At 46.6% G+C, this 20,535-nt stretch overlaps 1 long non-coding RNA gene across 1 annotated transcript in view; it reads left to right on the top strand.

The window, feature by feature from the left end:
* The window catches only part of LOC114583656 (uncharacterized), a 64,697-nt gene that overhangs the window by 21,471 nt on the left and 22,691 nt on the right, over positions 1-20,535 (top strand). The window contains exon 2 of the long non-coding RNA XR_003703562.2: positions 2,739-2,869. This is a non-coding gene — a long non-coding RNA (uncharacterized LOC114583656). The remainder of the gene's footprint in view (positions 1-2,738; positions 2,870-20,535) is intronic.

Here is a 20,535-nt window from a genome sequence, read left to right as displayed (position 1 = left end):
AAAAGGTTTAACCCCCGCTCTCCCATATACTGTGTTCCAACATCTGCTATTTCACTTAATGTAGTTTGGCCTAAGATGGGTGATTTGGCTGTCTATCTGTCTCTGAAGGTTGAGCACCTTTGGAATGGATGCCAAGTGCTTTGTAATATTTGTGTGTTCAAGGTGAGTCTTCCCCGGGGCCATCCTCAGCCTTTCATTCTTTGGCCATCATGGGAGATAACTGGAGAGGAAGTGCTTTCCCCCAGCCCCTCTCTAATTATTGCCAAGACCCTAAGCAACAGAGGCACCTTTTCTGCCCTCTGTCACTTTACATCCTGACATTGATGGACTGAGGGCAAAGAAGCAACTGCAGCTCCTGGCTACTACTATGAAGCTAGTGCAGTTGATCAGATGGAAGAGCTGGACTTATCCTTGGTACCTGAGTTCAGATTTCATCTCTTGGTGGCCTTGAGCAAGTCAGACTCATACGGTGACTCTGCTTCACATAGCTGAAAATAGGAGTTAGAGTGGTCTACCTCAAATGGGTATTGTGCAAGTGACCATAAGGATATATACTATGAATGACTGTTTCACAGCAAGAGCTAAGGATCTTTTGTCTGTACTATTTCTTTTGAATCTCACTCGAGCCTTCATTGATACATCTCACCATTCACTTCTCTCGGCTTTTCGGAGTACCATTTTGTCATGTATTTCTTAATGGTTATGTTTTTGGGTTTTTAAAGTGTATTTGAATGGTCCTACTTTCCCCTTTTTCTTCTTTCTGTAGAAGTTCCCCAGGGATCACTCCTCTTCTTTTTCCCTCTTCATAATCTCCCTCTTGGTTCCATTATCCATTCATTTGGTCTTCAATACCACCTTTATGCCAAGGACCTACAACTCCACATTCTTTACCCGATCTTTACCCTTCATCACTTGGCCACAGTCTCTGCTATCTCTCCTTGGATGAGTGCCCATTGTCTCAAACTTACCTCTGCCAAGTCTGAGCTACTGTTTCCCCTCCTTTTTCCCAGCCATTTCCAACATCATTTTCTCTTGTTCTTGCTAACATTGCAGAGTGTTCTGCTCGGGCTCAGAAGTACTTTTTTTAGTTCTTCTCTGTGTCGAGGTTCTTTCAAAGGTACTGTTGATGTTTTCAGATAATTCATATATCTACGATTTGTTCTTTCATTTCTATTGATGCCATTTTTTTCTTTTTGTTTTTTATGACATACTGTCAAAGAAAGTTGGGGGTGCTAATTTGGCTAGGACAGCTGGAGGTATTTAACCCTTTCTGTCCATACCATTGTCCTACTATAAATTATCTCCCTCAAGCTGCTGTAGAGATTGCAAGACTGCTGTGGAGCAGTCCTGTGAATTGTATTTCAAGATTTAGTAGGTTCCTATCAAGGCCCAGGAAAAGAAATTGCTGGTGACAGTTGTGCAACAGACAAATTAGCATCTTCTGTATGCCATGATGTTTCACATCTCTGAAAATGTGTTCTCTGAACAGAGCCTTATGCCATAACAAGACATGACTTGGGAGATGTGTGACCAATATCTTCCACAGTACTGAAAAAAAACTTTTAGTAGTCATATCCAGTGAAGGAATTGGATTTGGAACATGGCACTGTAGAGAGAGGGCAGGGGAAATCATAAATGCATCATATAGATACCTATTTGTTTTCCCATATGGGGCAAAGAGCTGTTTTAGGTGGTGGAGTTTCAGCTGTAACTGGCAGTAGAGTTGCAAGAGGGGAGGTTAACACCTCTCTTCCTGTCCTGCATTGCCACTCTGATTTCCCTATACGCATCAGGCTACTATTAATCTTTACAATAAGAAAGCAAGAAGTAAATAATTCAAGCCATGTCTCCAGGATGCCATAAAAGTGAGGGACAGTTGTTGAGTGCGTGGCAGGCTCTTTGTGATCCACAACTGCTCTTGCTAAGAAATATTGGTTTACTGAGGTGGCAGGGTGGTGCAGTCCCTTGCGGGGTGCCACTTTTTTCTTCTAAATTATCTTTATTTCAGTTTTCTGCTGAAGAGGGCTGGAGCCTCGCATTGCTTCACTTGCTCACCCAAGCAGCCTTAGCTGCTATTTTAAAAAACCAAGCAGAAGTACTTTCTGTAGTCTTAGATCTAAGCCATTTTGACCATGCTAGCAAGAATTCAAGGAGGACATCCTGAAGGTCTCTTCCTCCCAAGTTATATTTATCCACCAATCTGTGCTGCTGCCAGCCAGTTTGATCCAGAAGTGAAGTGCTCAAAACTAGAGTCCCGTTCAGGTGTTCAAATAATGCGTAAGGGCATAAAATGTGTAGAAGGTTGGGGGTGCATGTGCAAGGGGACCAATGCCTGTGATATCTTAATCCTCGCTGCTCCATACCAGATCTTCCCATGTTGAGTGGAAAGGTCTGGATGGCATTTGTATGCACAACCGGCTGAACATGCTTCCAAGCCCCTGCCCTGGTCTGAGAACCCTGTGTTACCCTGCAGTCGTGGAGAGGCTTTTTAAATACACTTAGCCCAACAGTGGCTGGGAATGCTGTGGTCCTGGCTGGTGTGCGTGTCCTCATGTTCACTACATACTTTGTGAAATTATGCTCTTGCATATTCTTTGAACCTCTGAAAAGGGCTTAGGGGTCGTGCAATCTGTGCTCCTCCAAGTCACCCTTCCTGAACAGCAATCCACAAACACATTCTCCATGAATGTCATGGAAACTGCCCCTCGCAACTCATGTCTCTCCTCCTCTCTTGACAGGACTGAGTGAACTCAGAAGGATGTGGCTCAGGCAGGCATTTAAAGTTTACTGCTATTTGGATCATTAACACAAATTCTGAAGATGTGGACAAGCAGGAAGCTGGACAAGCCACTCTGAAGAAGCATTTAGGGTAGGTACCACTAATCTTATCTTTGCTAACTGGAGCTAGCAGAGATTCCAGACTGAAAACAAGTGGGCAGAGTTTGTTTATAACTTTTATTTTAAGTGTGTGCAGGTTGTATTTAGACATGGCAATTATTGTGTTAGTTTTCTTGGTTATAATGCTAGTGCTTCTGTCCCAGTTTCTAAAGTTCCTTTTATTCTCCATTGCCAGTCACATATGGATTTTTGATTGATATACCCCTATTCCACACTGAATTTCCTTCATACCAGTGGGTGCGTTGTGACACAACAGCAGACATCATCAGATATGTTGACACCCTCCTTTATGCACACGTGCACTTCTGTTCCCCCATGATTCATCCATATGAAGAGCTGGAATACTGCCCCAAATTTTGTCCAACCATTTTTTTGGTTTTACAGAGATGCAAACGGATTTTATCTAAACTTAGATTCTGCTAGATTTCTGGAATTCTGAATGCAGCCTCTATCTCTGATGGTTCATGTTAGCAGTTTGCAATGTTAGAATGAAAATGTTTTCTTAGTCTAACTTTGCTGGAAACATCCAGAGAAAAGGGAGGAGCAAGGAAAAAATTGTACAGGAAATGATGTTATATCTTTTGGAATTATTATTAGTATTTATTATAGCTTCTGCCCTTTTCTTTGATGGGAACTCTAGCTCAGGCTAGCCTCTTAAAGCTTAGAAGAGCAGGGCAGCATTCTGAAATGGTAACCGCTATTTGTAAGATTGTTCAGTCAATTATTGGTACTGCTGTTTGCATTACAGATGACTGAAGACCAAACTGTCTTTATCAAGCCTGACCCAATGAATGCTTACTCCAGAGTGATTGGGTCTCAGGACTCATCTGTAGCTCGGTTGGTTAGAGCATTGTGCTGATAATGCCAAGGTTGTAGGTTCGATCACCTTAAGGGACAGCTGCATATTCCATTGCAGGAAGCAGGACGAGATGATCATCAGGGTCCCTTCCAACTCTGTGATTCTATTCTATTCTATTCTATTCTATTCTATTCTATTCTATTCTAGTATTGTCCCACCACTTTCCCCTGGGAAAGTGTGATCTTTACCACTCAGCTGGAGCAAACATCAATTCATGGATTGACATTTGCTCTAATAATTCAGCGCTAAATAGCAGGCTTTCCTGGGGAAGCCAGCAGAGCAAACAGAAAACTGCTCGGACTCATGTTTTGTAGGCATGGGACAAGCTGAAAATCACTTGGGCATCTGCTGAAGTGTGGGTGAGCCTTAATTGAGTTCAGTTGAGTTTATTCTCATGTAAGTGTGCATGGATTACAGTCTTAGAAGAATACAGTGAGGAATCAATGTTTGCAATCATGAAAGTTAGGAAATGTTATAATTGGAATGGAGAGGGCTCTGTGTCTCAAGAAAAATTGTGTGTGCGAGAAAACTTGAAACTATTTGCTTCATATATAAATAAAATACTTTTTTACCCAGAAACCAGAGATGCTTTATAATACATGTGGTCCTGTTATGCATTTCCTGTTCCCAGTTTGCCCATTTTTGAGCAAATACCACTGCTGAAAGTGATACAAGCCACCACTTCGAGTTTCCATTGTTGGCTCCCGTATTAATTCTCTCACCTGTGTTGCACAGTTGAAGTTTTCATTCTTCACCTGCTGTTATCAATTGCCTTCCCTTCCCCCCTGCAAAGCATTGAGGGACTTTTCGTGCAAAACGAGCTTTCTCTGTGGAGTTTATTCAATCATGTTTACTGCGAAGGAGGAATTTATACAACCAAGTGGAGCAGGGTGGGCGTGCCTCTTTGCACTTTATGGCGCAGTGTCTCTATCCACAGGGCACTTATTAAAATGGGAAAACCAGAATTTGAACAAGGTGTATTGGGTTGGTGTTTAATGGTGAAACGGCCTGCCTAGTCTAGGTCATTACACTGATAGAATAATTGCATGTTAGGTTTATAGAGGGCCTTTATTAACCAAAGGATAGTGAAGTATAGTTGATAGGCTTCTGAGATTAAACCACAGCTTGAGTGAAGCACATTAGCCAGTTAACAGCTGCACCACAATGGTTCAAAGTTGCCCTAAGGGTCATCTAATCAGTGTAACCATCTGCGATGGCAGGTTTCCGTAAACATAACCCTTATCTTCAGTTATCTAGACTTTGGTATCCTACTTGAAAAATAAAGACAGGGTACATGCAGTTTCTCTCAACTTTCCATCTTGCATACACACCAGTTTATGGAGTTAGCTGGTCTGGTAGCTTCCTCTGATATAGGCTGCTCTACTGTCCTCCTTCCTAGCTGTGGCCATCTCCACCTGGAAACTCAGACCTCCAACAAGAGGTTGTCAACCTTTTTGAGTCCTTGACCAACTACATTCTTTCTGCCCCTGTGGGGCTCAAGGGCTGGTTATGTCACCCCTTGCCTGCAGAGCTGGCAGCCTCTCATCCTTTTTTGATCACTCTTGTAGAGCCTTTCCTCGGCCTCCTCTCCTCTCCCCTCTCTTTGGGAGTCCTCTGGGCAGTTGCTGCTGCCGCCCCTGGTCTCTGAGCTGCCCCCCCCCCAAAGAGAGGTGCCTCCTCACACTGCCCCACAGGGGCCTGGGACTTGTCCATACATTCTCAACAGCAAGGGCTGGCAGATTGGCTGGCTGGGCTCCCTCGTTTACTTACTTGGAGGCCACCTCAGCTCCTGGCAACCAGCACACCCTGGCCAGCCCCAGAGGCACCATTCGCCTGGGGAACTTGTAGCCAGGGCTACTGCAACAAATAGCTGAGCAAGCCTTTGGGAGGCAGAGATGTGAGAGGGCATCAGAAAAGGGAAGGAAGGATGGAAGGACAGAGGCCAGTGTTACTTTGGCACCCTGACCATAATTCAAGGCACCTCAGCATGCCACAGAACGCTGGATGAAAACCACTGCCTCAAACCATAGTGATCCATGAAGAAGTTCACCAAGACTCACAGGACAAATCCTTGGTTATTCCAAAGAGGGCAGTCCCAAAAGCAATCAAGCAGATGTGCCAACTAGACTTCTCAAGGTTCAGGCCTTAAAGGTGTAATTAAGAGAACATGTGTAACTTTGAGGCCAAAATTAGTGAGAAATATATATAGATGGTTTCATTTGATTCACAAACCTTTATGGTTGAAGAAGATCCATGGTGCCACCCTTTCATGTGTGTTGCTTAGCTGAAATGTTATCCTCAAATGGCTGCCGTGGGGTGGGATTTCAGACAATGGGAGAAACAATCTCTGTTTTAGAGTCAGTTACAGAAGAGGTACACATCTTATTGGTTTCAATAGGTGTCCCATCCTATTGGCACAAAACACACAGACATTCTATGCTACTGCAGAACTGCCTGACAGGCAGATGCAGTCTATCTCCAGAACACGATTTTTATATATTATTCTCCCTGGCTTTATATTTGTGTGATGATCTTTTTATAAAAGAGGTGGCTTCATGTGATGCAGAGAGCTTCTGTTGTGAAATTTTGGTGTGATGCCACTTTTAGTGGATTCAGATGACCACACAAATCACCACTGCTCTGTTGGGGGCTGGTGCTTTGAGTCTTTTGTAGAATAATCCCTTTTATCAAGTCAGTACAGTGGATTGAACTCACTTTGGCCAAGTAGCCTACAAGACCAAATTTCCAGTGAATTCCAGTACGAGACTCACAAGGATCATAGGAACATGCAAGCCCACTCACCACGACAAGGTGATCATCCAGCAAGTGAGAGGTACTGTATAGTTTTCATCTGGAAAATAGCATGGAGGGAAAGAGTTAAATCCCTTCTTCCCCAGTGCCACAGTTGTGATATGAATCTCAGACTCACATGTGCACATGCACGCACACAGACAGGGCTGCTGTCCATTTTTTAAATGAGTGCAGAAGATCAGTATCATGGAACTCCTGAGTCCCATGTAGCCTGGCTCTGAGATTCTCAGGATGCTGAATTCTGTGTGCCACACCCACGCTCTATGACTGTGGAACACCAACAGCCCTATTCCTGACACAGCATGCCTTTAAAGGACCTCTACGCCCAACGAGGGCTGAAGGATTACAGAGAGAGAGGGATTGTGTTTGTACAGCAGCTGAGCTCCACGTGGGAAGTCAGAGGGATGTAAAAGCAGCAGTGTGCAAGACTTAGACCCTGCTGAGGCATCTGCGAAGGGCATGCCCCGGCAGCAGGCAAGGCAGGGAGGGTCCCTGCAACCTGCTGCTTGGACTTTGACTGTAGGCATGTCTGGGGCACATCTCGGCTGACTCTGTCGTGTGTGGATGGCCTGAGCTGTGAGCACAGGACTCTGTGTTGGCTTCGGAGCTGAAACACATCCTGTGAACGTGTCAGAAGGTGCGGATGTTTCTCATTCTGACATTTGCAGGGGAAAGCACAGTGGTGGTTGTCTGAAACGAGGTTTTCAGGCTTTTCATCTTACTCTAAGTCTGGACGGCTGGTTCTAGGAAAACCAGCTTTGGGCTTATGGCTTAAATTGAGTTTAACCCCAGGTAGGTAAAGGTAAAGGGACCCCTGACCATTAGGTCCAGTCGTGGCTGACTCTGGGGTTGTGGCGCTCATCTCGCTTTACTGGCCGAGGGAGCCGACATACAGATTCCGGGTCATGTGGCCAGCATGACTAAGCCGCTTCTGGCGAACCAGAGCAGCGCACGGAAACACCGTTTACCTTCCTGCCGGAGTGGTACCTATTTATCTACTTGCACTTTGACGTGCTTTCGAACTGCTAGATTGGCATGAGCAGGGACCGAGCAACAGGAGCTCACCCCGTCGCGGGGATTTGAAACCGCCAACCTTCTGATCGGCAAGTCCTAGGCTCTGTGGTTTAACCCACAGCACTACCCGCGTCCTTTTTAACCCCAGGTACCTTAATGCTTTTTAAAAATAAACACCTTGATATGTAAAAAAATAATGGCTCTGAGCATGCGCAAAGTGCTTTCCCTCCCTAACACATTACCACAAGTAGTCCATCCAGGGCACATATTGAATTAAGAGGACAAAGCCCTGACGCCCCTTGCTCCAGAAATGATGCATTAGCTAGCTGGAAGTATTAGCAAGCGCAATGTGTTCCCCAGAGATATCCTTGAAGTCACTGTGCACCTATTTGCACACGTGAGTGAGTGAGCGAGCGCACACACGCCTGCCTTTAGGAGGCTCCTTTTGAGCTGTAAGGCTGGGATTAATAAAAGGAAAGGATCCCTCCTCCTTAATAGACTGCAGCTGCATAAACATTCCCAGAATTCATAGCCGGCCCTGTCTCCGGGAGCCTCCTCCCTCCCAAACCAAGGCAAATTCCACCCTCCCCCTCCCCCAAATTCGGTGACAGCTGCTCCGGAACTTCCCTCCACCAAGTCTATAAGCCTGGAGAGGTTCGCTTTCCATTAGGGCATTGTTTTGCTTAAGGTGAGAACCCATGGGAGGAAGAAGTGCATGCTGGGAAAGTGGACCTGGGCCTCACGCTTGCCAAACCACTGTCTGCAAGCTGATTGGGCCTCTGGCTGCTCCCTAAAGTCTTTGGGGAGGGTTTGGAAAAGGGAGCAAAGTCTCTTTCTGGCTCCTAAAAATGTTACAAACAGGAGGCGGGAAAGTTTTCACTGCCAGGTCTTATATGACCAAATGGGACACGGAGCAACGTCACCCGTGCTGCTTCGTTTCTGACCTCTTCCAGCAGGTGGCACTGTAGGGATGAGGGCAGGAGTAGCGTCTGCTACTGCTTCTTCTAATGGTACGCTTGGCACTGCAGTCAGGAGCTCTGTGATTCCAAGATTGGGTGGAGGGAGACAGATACCATAAATTGGTCAATAAGCAACCGCAATAAAGTGGGGGAAGAATAGAATGATAGCACTGATAGTTAAAGTTAAGGTGCATCAGGGTAATGTGTGATATTAAGGAGCACCCCGAGCTGCGAATACTCATTTCTTTTTCTGCTTTTTTAACATGTGCAACAGCTCTGCAAAAAAATAAGAACACTCGATTGCAGTTATCCTCAGCACAGCCCTGAATAGCCAGGTCACCCTTTAGTGAAAGGGAAACTGAGGCAAACAGGTAACCTAGCCAGTGATTCCACAGCATAAATGGGGCAAAGCCCTGGTTTGCGTCTCTCTGGCCGTAGTTTGACACTGATGCCAATGGGAGCGTCTTCGCTTCACAATGTAAATAGCAGCGTCAGTAAGGTGATTTTTTTACTGGGACTGGGGCAGGAAAATGACAGAATCCTTCTCTACCACCATGTGCTGCAATCACAAACCTGCCTCCACAGCAGCTGCTACTTACTGGTTAGTTTTTTTAACTGCACGTGTTTTAACTGGGCCTGGTTTATCTCCCTAAGACAGGCAGTGGTCCTGCAACATCTCAGTCCCACTGGCTCAGCCTTCCCATGAAACAACATAAATAAGCTGCTTCAGGCAGCAAATTCCATTTTGCAGTCTCCAGGCTCCATCTCAGGGCGTGTTTTGCAAATAGAAAAGAAAGATCTCCAACAATTTTCACTTTATGTTGCAAGTGTGAAAAAAAATGCCTCTGTGGCTTGCAATGCAACAGCCCCATTCAGGCCACCTGACTCACAAGGGAGTTCCTGCTAACCTCTGCTTTTGAGGTCTGTGTCATGGTGGTGTTGGGATAGGGCCCAATTTGAACCTGTTTTCAGTACCAAAGCTCAGCCCTGTGAGAAACGTAAAAAGAGTGCCTCTGAGCATGGGCAGAGTGGTTTCTTTCCCATTCCCCACTCATCCTGATGGAGAGAGAGTTTGACCTGCAGCTTTCTTCAGTCACTGTGTTCAGTCTTGCTATTTGTGATGTTGAAATAAAGAAAAGTGTTTATACAGTATAGTACAGTCTCTCTCTCTCCCTCCTCACTGCAAAGCTAAGGACTCCTCCCTTTCCTCGTATACAGCTGGAATCTGGGTGTGTAATGCCTAGCCATGCTGGAGCCCTGGCTTCTCAAATTTTTGGAATTAAGCACTGCTTTTGCCCCATAGCCCTTCCCTCATTTAACCCCTCTGGAAGATTCCCAGTCTTTTCTTGTCACTGGAGTTGCCATACTTCATAGGAGCGGAGGAACTAAGCTGCCTTCTACCATGTCCGTCTATTGGTCCAACTATCTCTGTTTTGTCTGTCTCCATGGTGGGCAACCTCCAGCCTGCAAGCCTAATCAAATTAGTAGTCCTACTTGGGCCCACGAGGGTCCTTCCACCAAGTCACATCCACCTGCCCTACACATAGCATACATGGCATCAAGTGTGAAGCAGGTAAAATTGTTGACGCGAAGAAACGATAAGGAGCATTGAAATGCACTTCCAGTTGTTTCTTGGCAAGCAAGGCTTATATCCAGTGACTTTTAAATACAGGTGGCAACCATTTTGCACGGGGGTTCCGTTCAAGCTTTCTCCACCCTGTTACACTCCACCCTGTTACACTCCACCCTGCCCCCATTATGCCCCATCCCACCCACATTCTGCCCTTTTCTGGGTCCAAAAGGACCTGTGCGTTGGGGGTCGTGTGTCAATTGAACGCACACAAAATGGTCACCGCCTGTATGACACCAAATCCAAGCCCAGGTCTTCTAATCCAAGCTCCTGAGTGGAGCTGATCCCTGCTGAAAATGTGACTTTCAACCAATCTGCAGTTACTTCAGGCCCTGCTAGGATCAGCTGCTTCCAGACTTTCTGATTGGGAACTCCCATGGGGAACCAGACCCAATAGGGCTTGCATCTGCTGCCAGCTGCTTGGTCCTACCTGTATTGGCCAGGATCTTCCTTTGTAGGACACTTTAAGCTCAAGCTGTGCTGCAAAATGGGAAAAAATGGTCACCTGACACCATGGTATGATTGACAGGTGGGCGGCCCTGTCGAAATGGCCCACCGAGGGTAGGGGACTTCAAGGTCCAGTCCTCCAGAGTGAAAATATTCCCTACCCCTGATCTATCCTGGCAAGGCTCTCAGCGCCATCTCTAGGCAGAGCGAGACAGCTGCTTTAGGTGGCAGATAGCAGGGGTCGGAAGTGGTTACGAAATGATGGAGGACAGGGCTGTGTATAGCATGCGCAATTTGCCCTGTACCCCCTAAACTAGCCTGCTGGCCTCAGATGCAGTGGATGATGCTGTCCTGTTGCTAGTTTCAATGTAAGATGCAGTTGCCAGTCTGACTGGCTTCTGTATATGGAAATGAGAGTATATGCCATCTTGTCCTTTACCTCAAGCAGCAAAGTGCCTTAGGCCAGCCCTAGCAGCTCTCCAGGTTTCCAGACTGGACTGTTTCCCAGCCTACCTGGAGGAATTGAACCTGGGAGGTTTCTGCATGCAAAGCTTGTGCTCTTCCACTGAGCCATAGCCCCTCCTCTCCATCCTTCGATAGATGGTAGAAAGGGAAGTCTGGCCTATAAACTACCTCAGCCATGAGGTTTGGCTTCATTTACCTTGCTGCTCCCCTTCTCCCACCCATCCCCCACCTTCCCTTTCAGAGCTACTCACAGCCAGCAAATCTCCATGTCTCTTCTGGAATTCGTCCAGGGACTTGAGCAGCTTTCAAATAGATTCTTACTGAGTGCCGAGAAATGTGTGGAAGCTAGCTGGGGTGGAGGAGGAGAGGGAAGCAAAGAGGTAAGGAGGGTGAAGAGGCAAGGGGTAGATGCTCACATTACCTGCTGAACCCCCAAGCAGAAAACATTTTGGTTGGGATGAAGGTGGCCGCCTGACACAGATCGTCTTGCATGGTGGAGACCACAGGATGTAACAAGCAAAACACACTCAGTAGTTTAGTTGGACTCTCCTCAATTCTCCAAGTGGTCAAGTTTCAGGGGTGAAGCACTAAACCTGAGTCCAGTTTTCTTTGGAATAAGGTTTTTTAATATTTGCGTTTGGCTGAGTATATATATGGAAGTTCTCTGCCTTTCTCCAGAGTCTTTGTTTCTGTATGCAGACAGCTCGATGACCTCATCCCCAGCCGAGGAAAGGGGAGGTGAAGAAAGAAAGTCATGTCCCTTTCTCTGGAATGGTTCTCCCCTCCCAGAACAGTCATTTCCTGGGCATTGGGCATCCATTGATAACTTTGATAACATTCAGCTAACCTGAATGTTATCAAAGTTTTGGTGATGGAGTCCAAATTTTTGCTGCTCTCCTTTGCACATACTCTACATCCCCATAATGCCAGTTCTGTTTCAGCAGCAGTGGTGCCTATTTCCATGGAGCTTCGAAGTTTTGTGTGTGTGTGTGTGTGTGTGTGTGTGTGTGTGCTGCTCTTACTTTCCTCTTTCTCCCTGCTGCCACTACTGTTGTCCCAGCTCCTGCCAACCTAGCAGTTCAAAAGCATGCCAGTGCAAGTAGATAAATAGGTGCTGCTGTGACGGGAAGGCAAACGGCGTTTCTGAGCGCTCTGGCTTCCGTCACGGTGTTCCGTTGCACCAATAGCGGTTTAGTTCTGCTGGCCACATGACCTGGAAAGCTGTCTGCGGACGAACGCTGGCTCCCTCAGCCTAAAAGCAAGATAAGCGCCACAACCCCATAGTCACCTTTGACTGGACTTAACCACCCAGGGATCCTTTACCTTTTTTACTTTTGATGTTGCTGCTGGGTGAGCATAGAAACCTAAGTACAGAGATGTAAGCTACACTATAACAGCACCATTTAAAATGTGCAGGGTTGCCTATCCTATCTTTGAATAATGATTCTAAATCTGCATATACATCATACAATTAAAGCACATTTAAAGCATGTGACTCCTTCCAAAGAATCCTGGGAACTTTACCCCTCACAAAGATATAGCACTCGTAACAAACCACAGTTCCCAGGATTCTTTAGGAGAAGTCATGTGCTTCAAATGTATGGTGTGTACACAACCTAAGACAAATGTTTAGGTAACCAGTTTTGGTTTTCTTGGCTTGGTTGCTAACAAATGCAGAATTTGGCTTGTCGACACAGAGAATTTGGGCTTTCTGTAGAGTTGCTTTAGCTTTCATTAGTGAGCTTACGTTTATACACCACCAGCTTCAGGCCAGACTGGCTTGCAATTTAATACGAAAAATGCAGTAAGAATAACAAAGAAGTTTGAGGTTCAGCAGGATTCTTGTCACATCCACGCAACTTTTTGTGCTCTGTGGCTCACATGTGTCCCTGGGAGCGTTAGGTGTTTCCATGGTGTGCTCTGCTCTGTGCCGTGTGGTTTTGCAGTTGGGTATGGTGTGCAAGCTATGTGTGCCTGCTTGCAGTTCATCTTGCAGTCCAGACTTCGCTCATACTGTAAATGTTTCTCAGAGAGCTACACCACAGCCTCCTCCCTTCTTCCCTCCGGGCTTCTCCTAGCCTCAGGAAAATGTTGTGGAATGTAGACACATATTCCAATGCTGGGCACTCATCAATCACTCCTTTCTATACATAGAACCACGTTTTTTTCTCTCTCTCTCTCTCTCCCTTGCCTAATTGCTGCTTATGTTCCCCCCCTCGGCAGCCCCCCCCTTTTGCTGCCTTGCTCTCTCATTCTCTTTTCTTGATCTGCTTCTTTTGTTTTTCTGGTTCCCTTTGCTTGATAGCTTTGTTTTTTACCCCCTTGCTAAACTTTCCCCCACTCTCATTTAGTTTGTTGTTGCATTTATTTCCTTTTCCTGCTCTCATTATTCTTTTATTTTTACGCATGCATCCCTCCCCCTCTCTCCAACCTCCCCCCCCCCCACAACGCACACACTTCCATCCATTTCAAGCCTCAGCTGTTGGCTCAGTGTGTGTCTCAGCATCTGGAGTTGTTTGAAGAGAGGAAATCGCCCCCCTCTCACAAGGGCTTTGTTCTATAGGCCTTTTCCCTCCTTCCCTCTCCCTTGCTGTTGTTCTTGTCATAGCTGGCTTGGCACTAAGGGGGTACAGTGGAAAGTGGGGGAAAGTAATTAAGGGAGAGGGAGGGTAGCTGGAGGAAAGAAAGGGATGCTGGGGTAGGAGTGAAGCCTAGAAAGAGAGAAAAGGAAATTTGTGAAATGTTACATTGGAAAAGGAACCAACAGGTCACCCTGTCCAGCCACCAGGACCAGCTCTACCATTAGACAGATTGAGGTGGCTACTTCAGGCAGAAGATGATGGCTGGTGGTAAGACAGCTGTGGCAGTCACCACCATCCTGCCCTGTTTCCTTCTGTGTGCCATATGGGTGCCTTGCACCCCCTAAGCGGGTGGCGCTGTGGTCTAAACCACTGAGCCTCTTGGGCTTGCCAGTTAGAAGGTTGGCAGTTCAAATCCCCGCAACTGAGTGAGCTCCCATTGCTCTTTCCCAGCTCCTGCCAACCTAGCCGTTCAAAACCATGCCAGCAGGGACGCGGACTTATAAAAAATATTGGGGGGGCCCGGGAAAGCTCATGAATAATAAATAAGCTCATGAATATGCAAATAAAGTGGCGCCGCCTCCTCGTGAGCGAATAGGGGAGAGCGTGCTGCGCCTATTAATCAGCTCCAAAGGAAATTGGGTGGAGCTTTTGCTCGGGAGGGAGGGCAGGAGGCATGCAGCCCGCCCCTCCCTGTGCATTTTGGGCTGGGGGAGGGGCGGCGATGGCGCTCTGCTGGAGGGGCGCCGGAGATTATTGGGGGGGCGGAGCCCCCCCAAACGAATTTTTGAGGGGGCTCGGGCCCCCTCAAGCCCCATGGAGTCGGCGCCTATGCATGCCAGTGCAAGTAGATAAATAGGTACTGCTGCATCAAGAAAGAAAATGGCATTTCCGTGTGCTCTGGTTTCCATCATGGTGTTCCGTTGTGCCAGAAGTGGTTTAGTCATGCTGGCCACTTGACCCGGAAAGCTGTCTGCGGACAAATGCTGGCTCCCTCGGTCTGAAAGCAAGATGAGCGCCTCAATCCCATTGTCGCCTTTGACTGGACTTAACCGTCCAGGAGTCCTTTACCTTTTGCCTTAATGCTCTCAGGTGTAGTGGAGGATGCTTTCCCATCAGTATCATTGAAGTAATATTCAGCTGCCAGGCCAGCTGGTTTCTGCATGTGGAATTGATAGTGGGTAGGGGAACAACCTTGTCTTTCCCTTCAGGCATCTAAATATACTGCACTAGTCCTGCCAACCACCTGACCTCAAGCACAGAGACCCTATCCCAGGTGTGGGGAACCTTTGGCCCTCCAGATGTTGCTGAACTACAACTGCCATAATCTCTGCCCATTGGCCATGCTTGCTAGGGCTGATGGAAGTTGTAGTTCAGCCACATCTGGAGGGCCAAATTTTCCCCTCGCCTGCCCTGTGCCAAGGGGGATGGTTTGGGTCCTCACTCCCAAGAAGCCTGTCAGGGGCAGAACAGATTATTCTTGCCAGAGGTCTGAACTGATTGCTCATAGAGGGATGCACGAAAATAGGCCCAGGGCTGCGGGTGGGGGGGGGGCGGAGATACAGATATAAAGCTGTCGTGATAATTTATTCCTTAAGAGTCAAGATGATCCATAGAGAAGGAAATAGCTGCAGCACAATTTACGCAGGTCATTACCAACCTATGCAGGCTGGAACAACTGTGCTTCGGTTCTCTACACCCAAGGAGGTTGTTTGTGTATCTGTTCAGTTGTGTCACCCCCATGCTATGTACCCTATTATCTGATTTATGGGCTACATGCCATAAAGTATATCATCATAACACCTTATAGCACCTTTGAAGTGCATTCTTTCCTTCAAATAATTCTGGGTACTGTCACTTGTTAAGGATTGCTGAGAACTGTAACTCTGTGAGGGGTAAACTACAGGGCCCAGAACTCGCTTTGAATGTGCTTTAAATGCTTTAAAGGTCTGGTGTGTATGCAGTCCACACGGTCTCCCTGTCAGTGTTTCATATCCCTTTGCTGGCATGCTGTCCTTTAGTTCAAAATGAATGTTAAATGCATTAGAACTGCATTAGAAGTACTGTGATATCGTTTCTCAAATATCTGAAGGGATTTCACATAGATGATGGAGCACATTTGTTTTTTCATGCTTCAGAGTGTAGGATCTGGTCCAATGGGTTCAAAATTCAAGAAAAGGGGCTATAGATTAAAATGTTAGGGAGAACCTTCTGACAGCGTGAGCCACTGTCTGTGGGGATATTGAATGCTCTAGCTGCGGGTTTCCTGCATCATTGCAGGATTGGGATTAGATCATCCTTGAGGCAGCCTTCCTAAAGTGCATCACCAACTTAAAATGCAGCCAGGTTTATCTTTTTCTTCATTTGGATTGAAGCTGGGGGTTTTTTTGGGGGGGTGCCTCAAAATGCAGTTTTTCCTAAGCAATGACAGAGTAGGTATGAATTGTGTCTAACATGATGGGTATACCACTTCCGAGACCGGTGGTGGGAGTGTCCTAGATGCAGAGTAAATGGAAATGAGTATACAGCCCAGCAACTGAAACAAAGAGCTTATCTACACTTACCTTTCCTCTGCTTTTTCCAGATATAGTCCACTCCTTAAAGCTCCATGTCTGTGTACCCTTTTCTTTTTCTCCATAGTTTTTTTGTGTGAAAACCTGCTATTTAAAGCCCACCCAGAGCAAGCAGCAATCCATGGAAAATCTGAATCGATGTTTGCTCTGACTGAGCACTAAAGAGCAGGTTTTTGCAGTGAAAGCTCCAGGGCAAAAACCGAAAAACAAAATGCTCGAACACTGAACTTTAAATTGTGGGCCTGAGCCTGGAAAGAGCAGAGCAAAAGGTAAGTGTGGATAAGCCCAGACACTCCCAGCCCCAGATGCCCATCTCATTAGACTCTAGGCCATATTGCAGGTGGACATTGATATCCCACTTAAATGCAGTCTGGGGCAGGAGAGCTCTGGTATTTGAAACATGGTCTGGTAGGGAATCTTCCCTTCAGATGAGTCCTGGTCTATGCCATTCTTTGTGTGTGCTTTAGTCAGATAACTAAACCTCCCATCATCTGAGGCTGAGCAGACAAGTTATTTCAGGCTTTGTGGGGGACCGCAGACTGCAGATTGTACCTCTCTGCTGTCCAGCCTGTTTCATTCTTTATTACCCTCCCTAGTCCTGGGGTTGATAATTTGTTGACACAGCCGCCCCCTGTCCTGATTATTCCTAGGTGATGGGAGGGCAGCAAACAGGCTTGTTTCAAGTTCCCCCATCCCTGGAAATAGGATCTCTGGCTGTGGGGCAGAACTGGCCTCTTGCCCTTTTGTTATCGGTCATGACCTTTTCCTTGGAGACGCCAGATTTCTCTATGTATCTCTGCTGACAATCAGAGTGTCTTCACACTCCGTAGAGCAGCAGGATGTCTTGTTGTTACTCCCTTCCTAGTCTCAAGGGTGCAGGGGGGAGTCCCACTTAAATCCTATCTGATTCAAAATGCACTGTATGAAAATAGATTGAAATTGTTCAACACCCGCTCATCCTGATGTTAAAAGCCAGCCCAAATAATAGCTGTATTGAAGCTTCCAGAGGAAGGAGGCTCCACAGCTGTGGAGCAGACATCAAGAATGGCTGTGTGGGGGCCTTTGCTCTTCAGAATCGTTACCTGGAAGATAAAGTCAAGGGTGTCCGAGAGAGGTGGTTACTAAAGTATTGCTTTGTTTATAGACCCTTTTCCATTTACCAGTTGCAACCTTTGTGTGTGCACATTCTCTCCACAACTTTTGGGTGCTTCCATGTGCTCTTTTTTGGTAACTTTCAATCGCACACTGGCTAATTCTGGTTACACAGTTATAGTTGGCTGGGAGGTCTTGTGCAACAAACTTGCTTCCCCGAAAGCTTGAACTTTGGGCAATAAGGAAGGTGTTTTTGGATAAGTGCACTGGAAAATGTGAGATAACACTTGCTTTGGATACAACAGCATCTGACTTCCCCCGCAAACAAGGAAGAACGAATGCTCATTAAGTTGACAACATCATCTAATCTCAATGCAAATTAATCAGGATAAATGTTCAGTAAACAGGTTGTCTTGAAATGCCCCCGTTGATTCAGGGTGATGGTGTTTTCCCGTTTTACGTATGGTGAGGCTTGAACCCAGATCCCTAGTTCAACTTTCTAATAGTTTACAGTTTTGGTTCTTAGCTATGCTTGTGGGCTCATTCGCTTGCATGTATTTTACTCACAGGTATGCAGGATTACAGATAAATGCATCTGCCCACATCCAGACCTGTCAAGCTATCTAGTTGAAATTGGAGGTAGCAGTTTTGAACCAATTTGTTCCCGTCGCTCCTGCCTTGTCTCCTCTGTCCCAATTACCTGTTTGTTTATGGTCAGAACCATCTTCATTAAGATGTTCTAAATAATGCTATTGGCAATTAACAGCTCATAAAAAGCTAAGCATGTTGCAAGGTCATTTGCTCTGCAAGCTTTGAAGGACCCCTCTGTAGTTAACTTTTCTAAATCTGAATTGTTGCAGAGCTCTCATATCTAGAACCCTGCAATTCCTGCTTCCAAGACCAGAGACCAGAGTGACAGCTCAATTTCCCCAACATTTCTTTAATTTGCTCCTAGTTAGCCCATTTGTAGCCACTGGAAAAGAAATGTGTGTCAGAATTATAAGGATTTAAATCTATTCGTCAGCCTTGAATCATACCATTATGAACTACTTTGCTGTTTAAAGCATGGCAATGGAAAATATTGGGTGATCTCCTGCTCTTGCTATGCCAGGCAGTCACCTTGCCATGACATCACTCTTCCCCATTGCGCATGCGCACACACACATACTCACACTCAACACCCAAGGAGGCAGCCAAAATGAAACTACAGCGCCATGGCAAAGCAGTTAGAGGGCTGTTTGGACAACTCAGATAAAGATCCCCAGAGAAATAGCCTGCAAGAACAATGCCTCCATGCAGATGAAGTCAACATCATGGCCCACAACACATTTGCCCTGTTGCATTTGTATAACATTAACAGTATTTCTATAGTGTTTTTGAGTGTTCAAAACAATCCACACACATACATTATTTTGTTGTCAATCCTTCCAACAACCATTTAAGATTGGTCACGATGATTATTGTTGGCATCCCTCTGTCTTTAGAGACAATGGATTGTGCCTCTGGGGGTGAAGTCAAGCTGCTGGAGAATCACAGCGCCTGCTGTGGCGGCAGAGACTCATAACTAGCGAATGCTGCCTCCCGTGTTGTTTTTGCTACATTAGCAGCACTGAAGTGACCTCCACTGGGGTGCAAGCCTGGGCAGTGTATATGGAGGTCCTGGGCTTTCCTGGCGACCAGATCCGTCTCTGGGCTTCCCTGATGGGGTCCAAAGGAAAGCAGAGCAATACGTTTGGCACCAACTTGGCTGCAGGTGTTGCCAAAAGGAGGTGTACAAAGCACCATTCAATCATCTTAAGGATTCCACTTCTGTAGGATTTACTCCTGAGCCTTTTCTTCTCCTGAAGACGTCTCACAAGGAAGCGAGTTAACATGATGACTATCCCTATATTATAAATAGGGACTGAAGCTGAGCCTCAGGTTTTCACTTGGACAGGAAGGTTTCATGCAGGGCATAGAAAGCTCAGGCGCAGGAGCCAAATGTGATTTCTTCCAGTCCTTTCTGCACTCTTCACAGGCATTTTCTATCCCCAAGCCATGCCCCTTTCCCTCAGGGCACACCACTCACTGGCTCCTTCATTAGCTCTCTCACGGAACATCCTCAAGAGTCTTTGCTGGGTTGCAATGCATCCTTGAAGCATAATGATGCCTGTTGCTTGCTTGGAGGAAGAAGTGTGGTGTGTGTGTGTGTGTGTGTGTGTGTGTGTGTGTGTGTTTGTATAGAAACATCTGGCTTTTTCTGTGGCAGGAATGTAGCCTACTATACAAAGGAAAGAGCCATATCCATTGCTGCACCCACTTTTCCCTCTAGTCCCACCCATGTTCCCCTCTGGCTCCACAGACCACTGACAGGCAGTCTTGGGTGTCCTTGGGCAGAAGGGGATTCCACACCCCTGGTTCAATGGAAGGCAGGAAAAAAATATGGCAGGTGAGGGTGTCGCTTTCTCTGTGGTCTTCTGTCCTATCCCCAGTTTCAGCATAGGCTTCACAATCTCCCTCTTTCAGAAATTGCATTGAACAGCAGTGCTATTATTGGTGTGATGCATCCAGGGCAGGCCTCAGGCCTGATTTATGGTGTGCCTGGAACACTGCGGCTAGCAGGGGAACTCTGAAGAGCCAGGATGAATGTGAGTGGAGGAGGTAGAGTTATAAGAGCCAAGACCTGTCTCTCTCCTACTTTGGATTGTAGCGGTATACTGGAGATGCTAGCAACCTCTTTCCTTCCTAAATGCTTTCCAGGCACTTTTCTTCAAGAGAAACAGATAATCCGCAGCCCACTTCTTCCCACGGCCAGAGGGACTGGAAGGGTTCTAAAGGGTAGATTTTCAAACCTTGGTGATGTTTGCATTGTCCAGTGCTTTCTGCTCTACTGCACTTTTGGGGCTGCAGCATTCAGCTGAATACCTTGATTGCTTATACATATACACACACACACACACATACTCCCTTGAAAATTACAAACACCCCCTGCACGCCCTCCACCAAGGTTGCAATTAGCATACATTAGCAGAAACATCCAGTCAGCTGAACTCCAAACCAGCTGGATTTCCCCTCATCTTGCCCCTCTTCTTTTCCAGCACCTGGCTTGTGCCAGAATGGCCAAACATGGAACGAATGGGACCTTTCCGGCTGCTTGGCAGGCCTTGGGAACATGTTGAGTTGGGCGATGGAGGTGGCGGGTGGGGGGGGGATGGGTGACATGGTGCAA

The sequence above is a fragment of the Podarcis muralis genome, chromosome 13, assembly GCF_964188315.1.
Source record: "Podarcis muralis chromosome 13, rPodMur119.hap1.1, whole genome shotgun sequence".
NCBI lineage: Eukaryota > Metazoa > Chordata > Lepidosauria > Squamata > Lacertidae > Podarcis > Podarcis muralis.
Note: the sequence above shows the minus strand (reverse complement) of the source record. Positions and strands in the feature narration are given on the sequence as shown.